Here is a 6,872-nt window from a genome sequence, read left to right as displayed (position 1 = left end):
TGTGTATGTGTGCATGGATTAAATTGTAACAAACAAAAGAAAACCAAGTGGCAAAGAGAATCTTCTGCCATACTGAGTATCATCATCAAATCAGATTTCCCTTTGTGACAGTGAATATAAAGGAAGGAAGGAAGCAAACATCTATTAAGTGGCCACGATGTGCTAAGTGCTATATAAATTTGATCTCATTTGATCCTCACAACAATGCTGGAAAGTAGGTGCTATTATTATCCCCATTTTTCAGATGAAGAAACTGAGGCAGACTTCATTAAGTGACTTGCCCAAGGTCACACAGTTTCTAAGTGTCTGAGGCTGGATTTAAACTTAGCTCTTCCTGACTCCAACTCCAGCACTCTATTCACTGTAGCGCCACCTAGCTTCCTCAAAGTGTCAGTCTTAGAGTCAAGCACTGATTCAGAAACATGTTCTCAAGGCCCCAGAAACCTAAGACTATCAATTGCCAAGTTATTGCTGATCTGCATTGGAGGAGGGCATATCCTTGATGGGACTTATCTGCATGGATGGAAGAATTGCATGTGTGGTTAAAAAAAAATTGGAAAAATTCCCATCAATAATAATAGCTTAGGCAGCCAGGTGGCTCAGCGAGTAAGAACACTGGCTCCAGTGTTGGGATGACCTGGATCAAATCCGGGCTCAGATACTCAGCACCACACCCAGAAATAACTGGCCATGTAACCTTTAGCAAGTTACTTAACCCCGATTGCTTAAAATAATAATAATAATAGCTTGCATTTATATAGCACCTACTATGTGTTCGTATACTATGCTAAGCACTTTACAAACATTATCTCATTTGATCCTAACAACAACATTGGAGGTAGAGGCTACTGTTATTTCTATTTTGTAGTTGAGGCAGACAGAGGTGAAATGACTTACCCAAGTTCACACTGGTAGGAAGTGTCCAAGGAAGGATTTGAACTCAAGTCTTCCTACTGCCAAGCCCAGGGTTCTGTGTACTGTGGTGTCCCCTAGCTGCCACATGCTGTCTCCCTAAAACAAATAATCACTGTTGTATTGAATCATAGAATTTCACAGTTGGAAGGAATCAAAGTGGTCACCCTCTTTAGTCCACATGTAAAAAGCAATCCCCAGGGGTGGCCAGGTAGCACAGCGAGTAGGAGCACCGGCTCCAGTGTTGGGATGATCTGGGGATTGAATCCGGGCTCAGACACATAGCACACACCCAGAAACACCTGGCCATGTAACCCTGAGCAAGTTACTTAACCCCAATTGCTTAGGGGCGGCCAAGTAGCACAGTGAGTAAGAGCACCGGCCCCAGAGTTGGGATGACCTGGGGATCGAATCCCAGGCTCATACACTTAGCACCACACCCAGAAATAACTGGGTGTGTAACCTTGAGCAAGTTACTTAACCCCGATTGCTTAAAAAAAAAAGCAATTCCCAAATGACATTTTTTAATTGTAATTTTTTTCTTTCCTATTTTACATCTGAGAGCATTCATTTCACTCTATGAAAATATTATTCTTTGCACTTAATAGTCAAGGTAACCCTGAGACTTCAAGATGGAAAGATGATTTAGCAAGTATTTCTGAAGCTACAAGAGAATGTGGCCCACAGCACTGTTCAAGTGCCTCTAGAAGAGGACAAGTAGAGAGTTTCCCATGGTTAACCCTGGTTAGCGGGCTGCTAACTGAAACAGTCATTAAGACAGCCTAAAGCCAGGATGCCAGTCTGTAGGTATATAACTGTCAATAAGGAGGGCCGGAGAAGGGCCACCATTAAGGACTTTCCAGAAGGCCTACCTTGTTGGGAGGGGCAGCCCCTCTCCCCACGGGGTTGAACCCTGATTCTCCCTTGTATCCTTTCAATGCTTTCTGAACAATTCTAAGACCCTCCCTGTGGGAGAAGAGAGGATTTAGAAAAGCTACAGCTGGCAAGACTGTCCAAGGTCATCCTGTAATTCCCAGACCAGACTTTGGCAGCACCAGTCCATTAAATGTCCTCTCAAATGTTCCCCTTCTCTCTCCATTCCAAAGGAGCTCCTTTTGTCCTTGAAGCACATAAAGGCCCCCCAAAATCTGTTTGTGGCTACAGAGAAGACACAAAGTGGAGGAGCAGAAGACAGAATAGAAAAAGGCTACCTCTAATGCATTCCCTGCCCTGGGAAAGTGGAGGGGAGGAGGGCAGGCAGCAATAATGTTGCAAACACTTTGAATAGACACGTGTGTTGGGGCCCATTGATGGAGCTTAGGTTGAGGGTGGGAGTCAATGCAAAAGCCTAGGTCTTTTTTTTTTCCTTTTGTCTTCATAACGCAGAGCACTTTGGTCCCCCCAGTACCTGGAGGTCAAAAGTGTTCAATTTTACCTTTCCCCCAGAGTTTTCCAGTTCCCTAGAGGGATTTAGAGGAGGGAGATTCTTGGTCCTCTGCCCCCACTGATGGTGTTCCCTCCCTTGCAGGGGAGCATAAGATTCTCCCACACCCCAGTTTCCATTAGCCACTAACAGTCAGATTAACTTTTACACAGAAATATTTACTTCAAAAGGTATAATCACAAATATACAAACATGCTCCCCCCTAACACATGGGAGGCATAATTCCCACCCCCTCCCCATTTCTTACTTTAGAAGGGGATTAGTCTCATGGCTTAGCTCAGTTCCCATAGAACACCGTCCCGGTTCCCAGCCTCAAATTCCCTGGCTTCTCAAGGCTTCCATGTTTGACTGGCAGCTGCCCTTTGGCTCCAAGGTCGCCTACACCTGAAATTGAGGAAGGGAAGCCAACAGGCCAATTTCTCAGAGCAAGGGGGGAAAAAAAGAAGGGTAGGGTCCTTCCCTTTCACTGATTGACTTCTTGGAGTCTACATTAAAAAGGAACCTCCAAAAGAAATGAGCCCAAATGATTGTGGGAAAATGAGTGAATGCTTAAGTCTCTCGAGATTTAAAGCTGTAGGCAGCCAATCAAAAGTCTTCTCCCCACATGTGGCCACAGCAAACTGGGCATGCTCCAAAGACCCCTTAAAAAGTCTCAGTGTTAGAGCTGGGCATGCCCAGAGAAGCCCAGGTTACAGCTTTTTTGTTCCTTCTCTTTTTTCTTACTTTGGAAAGATCAGTTTTGTGCTGCCTGTTAAAATTCTGGCTTTTCTCCACAGGTGGTTATTTAGGCAACTGTCCATTTGCTCCCTAGACCAAACTGTGGCCCTGTACCCTGGGTTCTGTGTAGGAATATGCTTTCCTTGGCTGCTGAAATTAAGGTTAGAAATTGTTAAAGCTAAATTCCTAATGCAAAGTAATTATGGGACTAAGCTAATTCCCATTGTCAGTGACCAATGGTGTGCACATTTGCCTTTCAACTGAAATTTCCAGTATGGTCAATCTATATTTGATTCATAATTTGGCAATCTTGTTTTCAAAGAAGACAACGAGAATGTGTTGCTGACTGCAATCTGCCAAGATACATCATTGCTAATACCAAGATTACCAGATTCTTGGAATAGGTGTATAAGATGCCTCTATTTAGGGGAGAAATACTTCAAACAGTTCTGGTAGAGAATGCCATCAGGTACTCAGCCTGTAAAGAACAGTCACATTGCTGCCATTGTCTATCACTAATTGATTAACATAAACATAGGGAGAAGAACACATAGAAACTGAATCCCAGAGTCTGAAGGGCCATTGAAGTGATCATGTCCCACCCCCTACTTGGAACATGACTCCCCTCCATGACATCCTTGACAAATGGTCAGAAAGCTTGAGGAACTTCAGGGACAGAGAAATCTCCCAGAGCTTCCAATACTGCTTTTCAGACAAATCTAATTTGGGGAAAGCTTTTCTGGATGGTAAATAACTTCCCTGGGCTTCTTTTCTCATTGCTCCTAGTTCTGCCCTTTGAGAGTCAAGCAGAAGAGGCCCAGTCTTCTGTGGGACAATCCGTCATCTATTTGAAGACAGGCCTGCCTTAGGTGAGTAACTACTGGCTGCTATCCCAAACCCTAGCCCCAGAACAGTTTGAATGTCTGAGCCCTTCCCCCAAGCAAGGGTGCATAAAAGGAGGCTGATTTGTAGATTGTAAGGAGACAGCCGTCAAACACAGAGTAAGAGTGCAGGAAGCCAAATCATGCTCAGTAACACTTGCAGTCAGCCACAAACTTAGGGTTAGAATTAGCCTGTCTAAGCTAGGCTAGCAGCAAAGCTCATCTTATGGCCCCATCACAGCACCCAGGGTGAGGTGATGGCCCTCTCATCCCTCACTGCCCCCCCCATTCCCACAATTGCTTTGCTGTCCAAATGCTGGCTTGGCAGCCTGGTGGATGCTGCAGATTGAATTAGAGTCAGATCTTTCACCTTCCCTCTCTTCCAACCTTGCAATCACTGACTCTTAGCCCTTTTCTATCTTTTAGTTAAATCCTTACTATGCCCCTCACCCTTGGGCTATTTCCTCATTCAGGACCTGTGTATACCATGTAGGTCTTTGTAGCTCTTTGAAGCAGGGCCTGGCCAAAAGCCACTATGATACCTGTCCTGATTTGGGTCCCAGCTATCAAGGTGGCTGAGGATTGTCTCAGGCATTTAGGGGTCACAAAAATATTCAGCAGTAGTCACAGGAGCCCACTTTAGGGTACTACCCAAGCTCAGTGGGTAGTGGTCTTATACAAACATTCCTCACTGCAGCACAGAGTGTGCTTTCTCACTAATACACACAGAGAACTTAGAGGGTGGAGTGGGAAAAAAAGGATAGGTAGAGTGAGACACATATGTGGAGAAAAGCTTTCAACTGGGGGAGGGGCCTAAAAACCCTCCTGAGGGAGGTTCATTGAACGGCCTGGCCTCAGTAATGGACAACTACAAATTGAAATACAAAACAATCTTGCTCCTCATATCCTCATCTTTGTGTGCCCAGAGATGCCTGGCGACAGAAGTAGTAAACGTTGTCAGAAAATGATCTGGAGGAACAGGGGTGTGGGAGTGATGCTGAACTTGTCAGGGCTGGAACGTCGCAGACCAGGGACTCAATGGGGCAGGACTCCTGCAGTTCTCTTTGGCCTCAGGGAAACGTCCTAAGCACCCTTGCTAACAGTCAAGGCAAGTCAGCAATTCTAACCCTGTGTGCCAGGTGCTATGCTAAGCACTGGGGATACCATCCCTAATCCTTGAGAATGCCACAGTCTAACAGGAGACACACCATGCAAGCAACTCTGTTCAAACAAACTACACTTAGGATAAATTGGAGATATCAACAGTGGGAAGGCCCTAAAATGAAGGGGGATCAGAAAAGGCTTCCTGCAGAAGGTAGGGGGTAGCTGGGACTTGAAGGAAGCCAGGGAAGTCAGGAGGGGAGGAGGAGAAAGGGCATGTTGGCAATGAGGGACCTAGATTCAGGAGGTAGAATGTCTTCTGAGAGGAACATGTGGCCAGGAGGCCAGTGTCATGGGAATGAAGAGAATGTGGGGGAGGGACAGTTAAGGGATGAGAAGCCTGGAAGGGTAGAAAAGGACCAGAATATGAAGGACTTTGAAGGCCCAACAGGGAATTTTATATTTGATCCTGGAGTTGAAAGGGAGGCATTGGAATTCATTTAATAGTGGTTGTGGTCAGATTCATACGTTAGGTAGAGAAATTTAACCTCTGAGTGGAGGATGGACCAGAGTGGGGAGAGATTTGAGGCAGGTAGACTCCTCTGCAGCCTCTGGGAATAGTCCAGGAGCAAGTGATGAGGGCTTGCATCAGGGATCAGTGGCAGAGGAGAGAAGGAGCATTATAAAGGCAGAAATAAAGGACTTGAAAGGACATGGGGAAGTGAGAGAAAGGAGTGGAAGATGATGCCTAGGGTCCAAGCCTGAGTATGGTGGGATCCTTGACAATAATAGGGCAGTTAGGAAGAGAGGGTTTGGGGAAAAGATAATAATGAGGATCAGACAACCATAGTTCCTAAATCCATTTGGAGAAGGTCCCCTGTAGTCTGGGAAGCTCTGTTTCTTCTGAAATAGGAAGGCTATTTTCTTTCCTTTTTAAATTGCCTGTTAATTGGAGAAAACCATTTTCAGTACCAACTCAGGCTTTGGTTAAGTACTAAGCAAGCAATCTTTCATGAATTGTGTTCTTTGTTGAATCTGTATATGTCAGATTGTAGAAGATCTGGGCTGAGTTGAGTATTTGTGAAAAGGCCAAACTAATCAATTAAAACTTATAAAACTACCTAAATTAATTTGCAGACTCTGTTCCACACCAATCAAACTACCAAGGGTCTATTTGACAGAAAAAGACAACTTTTTTTAAATCATCTGGGATAAAATTTAAAAGGTTAAGAATGTGAAGGGAAGCAAGAAGAAAAGTGCTTATCCATCATTTTGGATAAACCCAAGGATACCAACTAATGGAGTAAAGACTCATTTGATGTAAGTAAGGGAAAGACTCACAGAAAATAAAAGAGAACAATTTTGATTATATAAATTTAAAGGGTTTGCACAAGTCAAATCAATGTGGTCTGAATTAGAAGGGAGATGGTTAACTGGGAAAAACATCTTTGTGGCAAATTTATTGGATAAAAGTTGGATGCCCTAGATACAAAGATAATTTATACAAAAGAAAAAGAGTTAATTTTTGTTTCTTAGTCATTCAATCATGTCCAACTCTCTGTGACAGAGAGAGAGTGACAGAGAGAGAGACAGACAGACAGAGACAGAGAGAAAGAAAAAAAACAGAGACAGAGAGTCAGAGAGAGACAGGGAGAGGGAGAGAGAGACAGAGAGAGAGAACAGACATCGTCTTAATGATTTGGAGTGATGTTTCATGTGGTCGTTTGATAGTGGTAGCTTGGATTTCTTCCCTTGAGAACCAGGAGCCTGATAACATCCATTGTGTAATGGTTCTTGGTCTTAGATATTTGTGTCAA

This window comes from Petaurus breviceps, unplaced genomic scaffold (genome assembly GCF_028583685.1).
Source record: "Petaurus breviceps papuanus isolate PSGF00001 unplaced genomic scaffold, PetGlider_PUasm1.0 90601, whole genome shotgun sequence".
In the NCBI taxonomy this organism is placed as follows: domain Eukaryota; kingdom Metazoa; phylum Chordata; class Mammalia; order Diprotodontia; family Petauridae; genus Petaurus; species Petaurus breviceps.
This window is presented reverse-complemented; position numbering follows the sequence as displayed.